Source organism: Rhea pennata, chromosome 10, assembly GCF_028389875.1.
Source record: "Rhea pennata isolate bPtePen1 chromosome 10, bPtePen1.pri, whole genome shotgun sequence".
NCBI lineage: Eukaryota > Metazoa > Chordata > Aves > Rheiformes > Rheidae > Rhea > Rhea pennata.
In genome coordinates this window covers 24,993,307-25,005,900 of record NC_084672.1, presented here as the reverse complement: position 1 = coordinate 25,005,900, position 12,594 = coordinate 24,993,307, and the positions used below count along the sequence as shown (strand labels likewise).

Here is a 12,594-nt window from a genome sequence, read left to right as displayed (position 1 = left end):
AAGAGCCACTGCTGGTTCCCACAGGAACACAGACACCCAGGGATTGCTGTGCAGACATTCTCCAGGCTGCACTGGCTCTACCGGGATCTCTGCTTGTCCTGAGAGAGCCAAGAACACTGCAGCTCACCCTTGGCTTTCACATCATGGACTCGCAGGCCCGGGCTGGTGTGAGCAGAGTGCTCATAGAATCGTAGAATCGGTAAGGTTGGAAGGGACCTCCGGAGATCATCTAGTCCACCCCCCCACCCCTGCTCAGCAGGGTCACTTAGAGCATGGTAGACAGGGTTACATCCAGGCGGGCCTTGAAGATCTCCAGAGAAGGAGACTCCAAAACCTCTCTGGGCAACCTGTTCCAGTGCTCCGTCACTCTCCCAGTGAAGAAATTCCCCCTCACATCCAGGCGGAACTTCCCGTGCTTCAGTTTCTGCCCACCGCCTCTTGTCCTGTCACACGGGGCAACTGAAAAGACTTTGTCCTCATCCCCTTGACACCCTCCCTTCAGGTACTTGTACACATTGATAAGATCCTGCCCCCCCCACCCCAGTCTTCTCTTCCCCAGGCTAAAGAGGCCCAGCTCTCGCAGCCTTTCCTCATAGGGCAGGTGCTCCAGCCCTCTGATCACCTTTGTAGCCCTACACTGGACTCTCTCCAGTAGCTCCATCAACTGCTGGAGAGGGGGCTCCATGTACTGCACCAGTAGCTCGATGAACTACTGGTGCAGGGGGAGGGTGCATTGCCCCTACGCCCGGGGCAGGGGGAGGCAGCGCGAGGTGGGAGAGGCAGCAGCCTCTGTTCTGCCCCTTTCCCCCTTCCCTAGGCACCCACCTCAGCTTCCTTGGGGTAAAGTCTCTCCGTAGGCTGTGTCCTAATCCACGGACGGGTCTCTGCGCTGCCTCTTTGTCCGTGGGGCTGCACGCTTTCTCTCCTAGGGCCCCCACATGAGGGCGCTGAAGAGAAGTGCACATATGGCACCAGCTGCACAGGGCAGCTAAGGGCTCCCAGCTGAGCAGAGCTGAGCTGCCTGCTTGCTGAGGAGGGGCTCTGCACTGGCAGTCTCTCTGCACTGCTGACACACAGGCCAGAGGCCAGAGGAGAGGCGTTTCCTGGCTGGCCCAGAGCTCGACCTGCTGCTGTTGGACATGCTACCAGGCAAGAAGAAGGCTGCTGCTCTGGAAGGCTAAGGATGAGGACTGACAATAAGGCCTAGGAAAATCACTGCCAGGAGTCCAGTTCCGGGGCTGAGCACTTTCTGCAAGCCTTTTCTGGGGGATGGGGTGGGTGTGCAGGCGGGCACTGGCTCAGGGTGCAGTACTCATGCAGCAGCACTACAGCAGAGAGAGGCTGAGGCACTGTGAGTTCAGGCTTTGGTAGGATCACCCAGAACAGCTGAGACTGGAAGGGACCTCCAGAGGTCACCTCAGTCCAGCTGCCCCCGCTCCCCCCCCCCACCCTTTGCTCATGCAAAGTCACCTGGAGCATGTCCAGGCAGGTTTTGACTATCTGCAGAGCAGGAGACTCTCCACAGCCTCTCTGGGAGAGCTGTTTCAGGGCTCTGGAAAAGAGCCAGCTGGCCCGTGCGGGGATTGAACCTGCGACCTTGGCGTTATTAGCACCACGCTCTAACCAACTGAGCTAACCAGCCAGGGAGTTAGCTGCAGCCAGGGCTTTCAAGTGTCCCCCAAAGGCTGCCCTTCTCAAGGCAGTGATGATGCAGCCAGTGCCGCTGCCCTGGGAGAGCAGCAGCAGCATGGGTGTTTCTCCCTGGAAGGCTGGGGCAGTACTCACGTAAGAATTAACTAATAAGAGAGAGGTGGGGAGAGGGGGAGCTTTCTCGGGGAGTATTTAAGAGCTGGAGCTCTTAGAGAGCTGGTGCCCAGGCAAGTTTGGGGCTCTCCATCCCTGGATATCAAATTCAAATTTGTCAGGGCAAGGCACTGGGCAGCCTGCTCTAGGGTTGGCGCCAGCCCTGCTCTGAGCAGACAGCCGGAGCGGCAGGCTCCTGAGATCCGTTCCTCCCTGAGGCAGTAAGTCGACCATCCAGGATAGTGTCCTCGCGTATGTTTCCAGCTCCCTGGCTGCTGGGAGGAAATGCCCTGCTCTGCACACACAAACGCCAAGTTTTGCAGAAGGAGGAGACCACCGGAGTAGCTCTTTCACCGTGCGCGTGCCACGACCCTGTCCCTTCTTGGGCAAGCAGTGTGGCGATCCCAGGGGATGAGAGAAGCGCTCCCTGGGCGTAAACAGTAAAAGCCACCAGAGTGTGGAGCACGGTTCAGGAAAGAACACGTGATTCTTGCTGAGGGCGAGGCAGCTTTGGGGCAGCCGGTGCCAGGGTGTCCTGGAGGAACGGAGAAGACCTGGAGCTCATCCCAGACTTTGCCACCAGAGGATGGCTAGGATTGCAACTGACTGTAAGGGTCTGGGGCCAGACACCAGAGAGCCCCGAGAAGGGGTGTTTGCCGCGCACCGCTTCTTAGAAGCAGGACTGGGCTATATGGGCAGTGCCTGGGAAGGCACTGTTCTCCTGTCTCTGTTGCTGCATGTGTGGCCAATTGTGTTGGTGCCCTGTGAATGCGTGTGCGCGTGTGCGGGGGGCTGCTGGAGGTCGTAGTCCGCCTCGCCACTGGCTGGACTTGGGTCCAGGGGAAACCAGCAGCCTGGCACCTCGCAGCCCGGAGGAGGAGGACTCGCCTGGCTCCTGCAGTGCTCTGGGTCCGGCATGCCATAACTTCTTCCATCGCAAAAAGAGTCCAGTGGGCTGTGAGTGCGCCCAGGATGGTGGGTGCAGAAGGCCTGTCTGCAGAGGGGTGCTCCTCCACGGAAGCTGCCCTGGTGAGCCGTGGCTCAGAGGAGGCAGGGGACAGTCACTCAGCGAACGAACGGCGCTAGCAAGAGCGTCTCAGAGAAGCAGCAGTTGCTTCAGGTGTATCGGACGGGCAATGGTGTTGCATCGAGTCAGGGGCAGGGGGAGGGGGGCAACTGGCTTTTATCACAGCGTTTGCTCAGGGGTCCTGAGAGGAATGTAGCTGCGGGATACAACACGGCTTGGAGAGCCCGTCTGCCCCGCCAGGTGCCCTGGATCTGGCACTTGGGGCCAGCAATGCTGGGAGAGCTGGGGCCTGTGCAGGATTTACGTGCCAAGCCCACAGCTGGGAGATCAGTGCTTAATGCCCGTTGAGGAGGGGCTCCACACCGCGGTCGTCACTGCTACTGGGGTGCTTCTGGGGAGAGCAGAGGGCACACTCACTGTAAGGTCAGGAGGAAGGCGAAGAGAGGGAAAACAGCTGTGGTCTAAGCACTGGGGAGGAGGTGGACTTGTAGAAGGAAAAGTCTCTTCCGTGGCTTCTGTGTGGAGATGCAGAGAAGCCTGATGCTCCCTGGGGATGCATCGGAAGCAGGTCTGACCTCAAGCACAGCGTTTGTCTCAGCACCAGGCCTCCAGTCTGCTTCCGCTGCCCCCCGAGCCACAGCTGTGGAGAAGGAAGGCAGCACCTCCAGAATGAGGGTGCTACCTCCTTTGCGAGAAGCATGAGAGGCTTCTGCAAAGGGCTCGGCTGCTCTCCTGAAGAGCCCTCTGACTGTACGGTGCCCCATGGCCCTGGAGAAAGGCTCCACTTGGGCACAGCCGGGGAGACAGAGAGAGCCCGCGGCTCAGCCAAGACTGCGTGGCTCTGTCCTGCTAGTGGCGGAGCAGCAAGAAGGGGGCAGCCAGGGGGTCCCATGATGTAATGGTGAGCACTCTGGACTCTGAATCCAGCGATCTGAGTTCAAGTCTCAGTGGGACCTCATGCTTCTGCCTCACTGGGGGCTTGCCTCAGCTCTTGGCATACTTTACACTCTTGCATTGCCCTTGTCAAAAAAAAAAAAAAAAAAAATACACCCCCTATGTTGGGTAGAGTGCTTACACACTCTAGCCTGCCTGCCTTCCCTGCCCTCCAGCTCTGTTCTTGCACTGTTTCCCAATCACAGGAGCCCACCTCTGCCTGCCACTGGCAGCAATGTCTCTGCTCCTGCCTTTTGCCCATCTAGCTCTTATGGGCCTGTAGCTCTTTCCGCATGACCCCTCTTTAGCTCTTAAGGGCCCTGGCTTGCTCCTGGCACCATCTCTCCTCTCTTGTCCCCTGACAGCTGCTTCTGGCAGAGGGATCCGGCAGGGAGTCAGCTGGTTCTGGCAGAGGGATGCCTCGGTAGGATTGGGCACAGCTGCAGGGGGTGTAGCTCAGTGGGAGAGCATTTGACTGCAGATCAAGAGGTCCCTGGTTCAACTCCAGGTGCCCCCTCCACAGCTGCTTTTCTTCTTGGAGCGTCTGCTTTGCCTTGGACTGCTTCCCCACCCCTCAGGGCGAGGGCTGCGGGGGCCAGCCCAGCATGGGCCTCTTGCAGCTTCTCTGTCTCTGGGCTCTCTTCCCGCCTCAAGACACCCTTGGGGAAAGTTTTCCCTTTCCTTAAGATGCGGCACCTGCCAGCGAGGCCAAGAGCAGCCCTTCTTGCTTCCCAGGGGCCGTGCTGCCGCTGCTCTGTTGGGAGCTGGAGGGCACCAGCTGAGAGAAATTCACCTGTGGGGAGACCTCCCACCCTTGCCTAGCACACAGGTCGCGGTCTCTGACCCCAGGGGATGCTCTGCTGATGTCACTGGTAACACCATGTCCTGCTTCCAGATCTTGCCATAAAGAGGACCAGACTGGCCACATGTAGCGTGCACAGCTGGAGGGTCCACGGCTGCAGGGCTGGGCTGCAGCGTGGTCTTTCCAGGCAGCGCAAAAGGGGATGGTGCCCCGTAGTTGGCAGGATTCGAACCTGCGCGGGGAAACCCCAATGGATTTCTAGTCCATCGCCTTCACCACTCGGCCACAACTACCTGCCCCAAAGGCCTCTGCTGCAGTCAGCAGATGCCGTGGGCTGCGATGTCTGGCTCCCTGGGAGGTTCAGGGCCAGGCTGCGCCGGCAGATGCCCTTTCCGCTCTTCAGACACGGCGCAGTTGGGCACCAGAGGCACCTGCTGCCAGGGCGTGAGAAGCCTCAAGGGGCATACCGCCAGGGCTATGGCTGCAGCTCCTAATGCCTCGTCCTCAGGCTGGCCTCTGGCATATGCTGACGCTGGAGGATGGCTTCACTCTCCCTCTGCCATCTGCATGGTGGGAAGGGAGGAAAGGAAGGGAGCAGTGTGAGGCATCCAGTGGTGGTGGAGTGGGAACGTGTCGGGTCCAGAAGAGGAAGGAGAGAGCAGAAAAGGCAAGAGCAGGAGCGGAGGGGCAAAGACTGCAAGGAACCCATGGCCCCCGAGGTGCGGGGGTATGGAGATGCCGAGGAAGAGCCTGGAGAGGTTGGGAGAGGGGGAAACGTGTGTGCAGGGGGCTGGAAGGAGGAGGCAGAGCCAGTTCACGAACTGCGGGGAGCAGGAGGCAGGCCGGAGTCCGCCTGCGTTGGTGGTGCAGTGGTGAGCAGAGCTGCCTTCCAAGCAGTTCAGGACAGCTTTTGTTCCCAGACAACAGAGACAAAACCTTGCTCTTCCCGGCACCCGCAGAGGCCTGTCCCTCTCCTGGGGAAGTTCCTGCTGGAACACAGCTCAGCTTTCTGCAACAAGTTCTCATCCCCTGAGGGGAGCCGGTGCCCTTGCTGCAGCCTTGCTGCCTGCGCACGCAGCATGGGGCACCCCAGAGAAGCCAGGAGACACAGGCCTGCCTTCAGCAATGCCTGCCATGGTGAAAGCACATGCAAGGGACTGAAGCAGAAGAGCTGTTGAGGGTGGGCGCTTCACTGGCCAGGAGTCAGGGGGAGACCAGCTGCTTGGCGGGCAGCTGTGCTCATCGCAGTGGCAGGAATGCCCACAGGCACATAGCTCCGCCCTGCTCCTCCCAGCAAGCACCTGCATCTGCTCTTCTTCCCCCTCCCTCCACACGACCTCTGGCAACCCTCAGCGTCCCCCACCCCAAGCACCTCTGCCTGCTCCCAGGCCTCTAAGAGCCACTGCTGGTTCCCACAGGAACACAGACACCCAGGGATTGCTGTGCAGACATTCTCCAGGCTGCACTGGCTCTACCGGGATCTCTGCTTGTCCTGAGAGAGCCAAGAACACTGCAGCTCACCCTTGGCTTTCACATCATGGACTCGCAGGCCCGGGCTGGTGTGAGCAGAGTGCTCATAGAATCGTAGAATCGGTAAGGTTGGAAGGGACCTCCGGAGATCATCTAGTCCACCCCCCCCCCCCCTGCTCAGCAGGGTCACTTAGAGCATGGTAGACAGGGTTACATCCAGGCGGGCCTTGAAGATCTCCAGAGAAGGAGACTCCAAAACCTCTCTGGGCAACCTGTTCCAGTGCTCCGTCACTCTCCCAGTGAAGAAATTCCCCCTCACATCCAGGCGGAACTTCCCGTGCTTCAGTTTCTGCCCACCGCCTCTTGTCCTGTCACACGGGGCAACTGAAAAGACTTTGTCCTCATCCCCTTGACACCCTCCCTTCAGGTACTTGTACACATTGATAAGATCCTGCCCCCCCACCCCAGTCTTCTCTTCCCCAGGCTAAAGAGGCCCAGCTCTCGCAGCCTTTCCTCATAGGGCAGGTGCTCCAGCCCTCTGATCACCTTTGTAGCCCTACGCTGGACTCTCTCCAGTAGCTCCATCAACTGCTGGAGAGGGGGCTCCATTTACTGCACCAGTAGCTCGATGAACTACTGGTGCAGGGGGAGGGTGCATTGCCCCTACGCCCGGGGCAGGGGGAGGCAGCGCGAGGTGGGAGAGGCAGCAGCCTCTGTTCTGCCCCTTTCCCCCTTCCCTAGGCACCCACCTCAGCTTCCTTGGGGTAAAGTCTCTCCGTAGGCTGTGTCCTAATCCACGGACGGGTCTCTGCGCTGCCTCTTTGTCCGTGGGGCTGCACGCTTTCTCTCCTAGGGCCCCCACATGAGGGCGCTGAAGAGAAGTGCACATATGGCACCAGCTGCACAGGGCAGCTAAGGGCTCCCAGCTGAGCAGAGCTGAGCTGCCTGCTTGCTGAGGAGGGGCTCTGCACTGGCAGTCTCTCTGCACTGCTGACACACAGGCCAGAGGCCAGAGGAGAGGCGTTTCCTGGCTGGCCCAGAGCTCGACCTGCTGCTGTTGGACATGCTACCAGGCAAGAAGAAGGCTGCTGCTCTGGAAGGCTAAGGATGAGGACTGACAATAAGGCCTAGGAAAATCACTGCCAGGAGTCCAGTTCCGGGGCTGAGCACTTTCTGCAAGCCTTTTCTGGGGGATGGGGTGGGTGTGCAGGCAGGCACTGGCTCAGGGTGCAGTACTCATGCAGCAGCACCACAGCAGAGAGAGGCTGAGGCACTGTGAGTTCAGGCTTTGGTAGGATCACCCAGAACAGCTGAGACTGGAAGGGACCTCCAGAGGTCACCTCAGTCCAGCTGCCCCCGCTCCCCCCCCCCCACCCTTTGCTCATGCAAAGTCACCTGGAGCATGTCCAGGCAGGTTTTGACTATCTGCAGAGCAGGAGACTCTCCACAGCCTCTCTGGGAGAGCTGTTTCAGGGCTCTGGAAAAGAGCCAGCTGGCCCGTGCGGGGATTGAACCTGCGACCTTGGCGTTATTAGCACCACGCTCTAACCAACTGAGCTAACCAGCCAGGGAGTTAGCTGCAGCCAGGGCTTTCAAGTGTCCCCCAAAGGCTGCCCTTCTCAAGGCAGTGATGATGCAGCCAGTGCCGCTGCCCTGGGAGAGCAGCAGCAGCATGGGTGTTTCTCCCTGGAAGGCTGGGGCAGTACTCACGTAAGAATTAACTAATAAGAGAGAGGTGGGGAGAGGGGGAGCTTTCTCGGGGAGGATTTAAGAGCTGGAGCTCTTAGAGAGCTGGTGCCCGGGCAAGTTTGGGGCTCTCCATCCCTGGATATCAAATTCAAATTTGTCAGGGCATGGCACTGGGCAGCCTGCTCTAGGGTTGGCGCCAGCCCTGCTCTGAGCAGACAGCCGGAGCGGCAGGCTCCTGAGATCCGTTCCTCCCTGAGGCAGTAAGTCGACCATCCAGGATAGTGTCCTCGCGTATGTTTCCAGCTCCCTGGCTGCTGGGAGGAAATGCCCTGCTCTGCACACACAAACGCCAAGTTTTGCAGAAGGAGGAGACCACCGGAGTAGCTCTTTCACCGTGCGCGTGCCACGACCCTGTCCCTTCTTGGGCAAGCAGTGTGGCGATCCCAGGGGATGAGAGAAGCGCTCCCTGGGCGTAAACAGTAAAAGCCACCAGAGTGTGGAGCACGGTTCAGGAAAGAACACGTGATTCTTGCTGAGGGCGAGGCAGCTTTGGGGCAGCCGGTGCCAGGGTGTCCTGGAGGAATGGAGAAGACCTGGAGCTCATCCCAGACTTTGCCACCAGAGGATGGCTAGGATTGCAACTGACTGTAAGGGTCTGGGGCCAGACACCAGAGAGCCCCGAGAAGGGGTGTTTGCCGCGCACCGCTTCTTAGAAGCAGGACTGGGCTATATGGGCAGTGCCTGGGAAGGCACTGTTCTCCTGTCTCTGTTGCTGCATGTGTGGCCAATTGTGTTGGTGCCCTGTGAATGCGTGTGCGCGTGTGCGGGGGGCTGCTGGAGGTCGTAGTCCGCCTCGCCACTGGCTGGACTTGGGTCCAGGGGAAACCAGCAGCCTGGCACCTCGCAGCCCGGAGGAGGAGGACTCGCCTGGCTCCTGCAGTGCTCTGGGTCCGGCATGCCATAACTTCTTCCATCGCAAAAAGAGTCCAGTGGGCTGTGAGTGCGCCCAGGATGGTGGGTGCAGAAGGCCTGTCTGCAGAGGGGTGCTCCTCCACGGAAGCTGCCCTGGTGAGCCGTGGCTCAGAGGAGGCAGGGGACAGTCACTCAGCGAACGAACGGCGCTAGCAAGAGCGTCTCAGAGAAGCAGCAGTTGCTTCAGGTGTATCGGACGGGCAATGGTGTTGCATCGAGTCAGGGGCAGGGGGAGGGGGGCAACTGGCTTTTATCACAGCGTTTGCTCAGGGGTCCTGAGAGGAATGTAGCTGCGGGATACAACACGGCTTGGAGAGCCCGTCCGCCCCGCCAGGTGCCCTGGATCTGGCACTTGGGGCCAGCAATGCTGGGAGAGCTGGGGCCTGTGCAGGATTTACGTGCCAAGCCCACAGCTGGGAGATCAGTGCTTAATGCCCATTGAGGAGGGGCTCCACACCGCGGTCGTCACTGCTACTGGGGTGCTTCTGGGGAGAGCAGAGGGCACACTCACTGTAAGGTCAGGAGGAAGGCGAAGAGAGGGAAAACAGCTGTGGTCTAAGCACTGGGGAGGAGGTGGACTTGTAGAAGGAAAAGTCTCTTCCGTGGCTTCTGTGTGGAGATGCAGAGAAGCCTGATGCTCCCTGGGGATGCATCGGAAGCAGGTCTGACCTCAAGCACAGCGTTTGTCTCAGCACCAGGCCTCCAGTCTGCTTCCGCTGCCCCCCGAGCCACAGCTGTGGAGAAGGAAGGCAGCACCTCCAGAATGAGGGTGCTACCTCCTTTGCGAGAAGCATGAGAGGCTTCTGCAAAGGGCTCGGCTGCTCTCCTGAAGAGCCCTCTGACTGTACGGTGCCCCATGGCCCTGGAGAAAGGCTCCACTTGGGCACAGCCGGGGAGACAGAGAGAGCCCGCGGCTCAGCCAAGACTGCGTGGCTCTGTCCTGCTAGTGGCGGAGCAGCAAGAAGGGGGCAGCCAGGGGGTCCCATGATGTAATGGTGAGCACTCTGGACTCTGAATCCAGCGATCTGAGTTCAAGTCTCAGTGGGACCTCATGCTTCTGCCTCACTGGGGGCTTGCCTCAGCTCTTGGCATACTTTACACTCTTGCATTGCCCTTGTCAAAAAAAAAAAAAAAAAAAAACACCCCCTATGTTGGGTAGAGTGCTTACACACTCTAGCCTGCCTGCCTTCCCTGCCCTCCAGCTCTGTTCTTGCACTGTTTCCCAATCACAGGAGCCCACCTCTGCCTGCCACTGGCAGCAATGTCTCTGCTCCTGCCTTTTGCCCATCTAGCTCTTATGGGCCTGTAGCTCTTTCCGCATGACCCCTCTTTAGCTCTTAAGGGCCCTGGCTTGCTCCTGGCACCATCTCTCCTCTCTTGTCCCCTGAGAGCTGCTTCTGGCAGAGGGATCCGGCAGGGAGTCAGCTGGTTCTGGCAGAGGGATGCCTCGGTAGGATTGGGCACAGCTGCAGGGGGTGTAGCTCAGTGGGAGAGCATTTGACTGCAGATCAAGAGGTCCCTGGTTCAACTCCAGGTGCCCCCTCCACAGCTGCTTTTCTTCTTGGAGCGTCTGCTTTGCCTTGGACTGCTTCCCCACCCCTCAGGGCGAGGGCTGCGGGGGCCAGCCCAGCATGGGCCTCTTGCAGCTTCTCTGTCTCTGGGCTCTCTTCCCGCCTCAAGACACCCTTGGGGAAAGTTTTCCCTTTCCTTAAGATGCGGCACCTGCCAGCGAGGCCAAGAGCAGCCCTTCTTGCTTCCCAGGGGCCGTGCTGCCGCTGCTCTGTTGGGAGCTGGAGGGCACCAGCTGAGAGAAATTCACCTGTGGGGAGACCTCCCACCCTTGCCTAGCACACAGGTCGCGGTCTCTGACCCCAGGGGATGCTCTGCTGATGTCACTGGTAACACCATGTCCTGCTTCCAGATCTTGCCATAAAGAGGACCAGACTGGCCACATGTAGCGTGCACAGCTGGAGGGTCCACGGCTGCAGGGCTGGGCTGCAGCGTGGTCTTTCCAGGCAGCGCAAAAGGGGATGGTGCCCCATAGTTGGCAGGATTCGAACCTGCGCGGGGAAACCCCAATGGATTTCTAGTCCATCGCCTTCACCACTCGGCCACAACTACCTGCCCCAAAGGCCTCTGCTGCAGTCAGCAGATGCCGTGGGCTGCGATGTCTGGCTCCCTGGGAGGTTCAGGGCCAGGCTGCGCCGGCAGATGCCCTTTCCGCTCTTCAGACACGGCGCAGTTGGGCACCAGAGGCACCTGCTGCCAGGGCGTGAGAAGCCTCAAGGGGCATACCGCCAGGGCTATGGCTGCAGCTCCTAATGCCTCGTCCTCAGGCTGGCCTCTGGCATATGCTGACGCTGGAGGATGGCTTCACTCTCCCTCTGCCATCTGCATGGTGGGAAGGGAGGAAAGGAAGGGAGCAGTGTGAGGCATCCAGTGGTGGTGGAGTGGGAACGTGTCGGGTCCAGAAGAGGAAGGAGAGAGCAGAAAAGGCAAGAGCAGGAGCGGAGGGGCAAAGACTGCAAGGAACCCATGGCCCCCGAGGTGCGGGGGTATGGAGATGCCGAGGAAGAGCCTGCAGAGTTTGGGAGAGGGGGAAACGTGTGTGCAGGGGGCTGGAAGGAGGAGGCAGAGCCAGTTCACGAACTGCGGGGAGCAGGAGGCAGGCCGGAGTCCGCCTGCGTTGGTGGTGCAGTGGTGAGCAGAGCTGCCTTCCAAGCAGTTCAGGACAGCTTTTGTTCCCAGACAACAGAGACAAAACCTTGCTCTTCCCGGCACCCGCAGAGGCCTGTCCCTCTCCTGGGGAAGTTCCTGCTGGAACACAGCTCAGCTTTCTGCAACAAGTTCTCATCCCCTGAGGGGAGCCGGTGCCCTTGCTGCAGCCTTGCTGCCTGCGCACGCAGCATGGGGCACCCCAGAGAAGCCAGGAGACACAGGCCTGCCTTCAGCAATGCCTGCCATGGTGAAAGCACATGCAAGGGACTGAAGCAGAAGAGCTGTTGAGGGTGGGCGCTTCACTGGCCAGGAGTCAAGGGGAGACCAGCTGCTTGGCGGGCAGCTGTGCTCATCGCAGTGGCAGGAATGCCCACAGGCACATAGCTCCGCCCTGCTCCTCCCAGCAAGCACCTGCATCTGCTCTTCTTCCCCCTCCCTCCACACGACCTCTGGCAACCCTCAGCGTCCCCCACCCCAAGCACCTCTGCCTGCTCCCAGGCCTCTAAGAGCCACTGCTGGTTCCCACAGGAACACAGACACCCAGGGATTGCTGTGCAGACATTCTCCAGGCTGCACTGGCTCTACCGGGATCTCTGCTTGTCCTGAGAGAGCCAAGAACACTGCAGCTCACCCTTGGCTTTCACATCATGGACTCGCAGGCCCGGGCTGTTGTGAGCAGAGTGCTCATAGAATCGTAGAATCGGTAAGGTTGGAAGGGACCTCCGGAGATCATCTAGTCCACCCCCCCCCCTGCTCAGCAGGGTCACTTAGAGCATGGTAGACAGGGTTACATCCAGGCGGGCCTTGAAGATCTCCAGAGAAGGAGACTCCAAAACCTCTCTGGGCAACCTGTTCCAGTGCTCCGTCACTCTCCCAGTGAAGAAATTCCCCCTCACATCCAGGCGGAACTTCCCGTGCTTCAGTTTCTGCCCACCGCCTCTTGTCCTGTCACACGGGGCAACTGAAAAGACTTTGTCCTCATCCCCTTGACACCCTCCCTTCAGGTACTTGTACACATTGATAAGATCCTGCCCCCCCCACCCCAGTCTTCTCTTCCCCAGGCTAAAGAGGCCCAGCTCTCGCAGCCTTTCCTCATAGGGCAGGTGCTCCAGCCCTCTGATCACCTTTGTAGCCCTACGCTGGACTCTCTCCAGTAGCTCCATCAACTGCTGGAGAGGGG

General features: G+C 59.6%; 8 non-coding genes across 8 annotated transcripts; 4 read left to right on the top strand and 4 right to left on the bottom strand.

Annotated features, from left to right (window-relative positions):
* Positions 1 to 1,568: 1,568 nt before the first annotated feature.
* TRNAI-AAU (transfer RNA isoleucine (anticodon AAU)) lies at positions 1,569 to 1,642 on the bottom strand. Its single transcript has one exon. It is a non-coding gene; the product is annotated as a tRNA-Ile (tRNA).
* Positions 1,643 to 3,714: 2,072 nt separating this feature from the next.
* TRNAQ-CUG (transfer RNA glutamine (anticodon CUG)) lies at positions 3,715 to 3,786 on the top strand. Its single transcript has one exon. It is a non-coding gene; the product is annotated as a tRNA-Gln (tRNA).
* Positions 3,787 to 4,208: 422 nt separating this feature from the next.
* TRNAC-GCA (transfer RNA cysteine (anticodon GCA)) lies at positions 4,209 to 4,280 on the top strand. The gene has a single exon. It is a non-coding gene; the product is annotated as a tRNA-Cys (tRNA).
* A 496-nt stretch (positions 4,281 to 4,776) lies between these two features.
* TRNAS-AGA (transfer RNA serine (anticodon AGA)) lies at positions 4,777 to 4,858 on the bottom strand. Its single transcript has one exon. It is a non-coding gene; the product is annotated as a tRNA-Ser (tRNA).
* A 2,670-nt stretch (positions 4,859 to 7,528) lies between these two features.
* On the bottom strand, positions 7,529 to 7,602 carry TRNAI-AAU (transfer RNA isoleucine (anticodon AAU)). The gene has a single exon. It is a non-coding gene; the product is annotated as a tRNA-Ile (tRNA).
* Positions 7,603 to 9,674: 2,072 nt separating this feature from the next.
* TRNAQ-CUG (transfer RNA glutamine (anticodon CUG)) lies at positions 9,675 to 9,746 on the top strand. The gene has a single exon. It is a non-coding gene; the product is annotated as a tRNA-Gln (tRNA).
* Positions 9,747 to 10,167: 421 nt separating this feature from the next.
* Positions 10,168 to 10,239, top strand: TRNAC-GCA (transfer RNA cysteine (anticodon GCA)). The gene has a single exon. It is a non-coding gene; the product is annotated as a tRNA-Cys (tRNA).
* A 496-nt stretch (positions 10,240 to 10,735) lies between these two features.
* Positions 10,736 to 10,817, bottom strand: TRNAS-AGA (transfer RNA serine (anticodon AGA)). Its single transcript has one exon. It is a non-coding gene; the product is annotated as a tRNA-Ser (tRNA).
* Between the last annotated feature and the right edge of the window lie 1,777 nt (positions 10,818 to 12,594).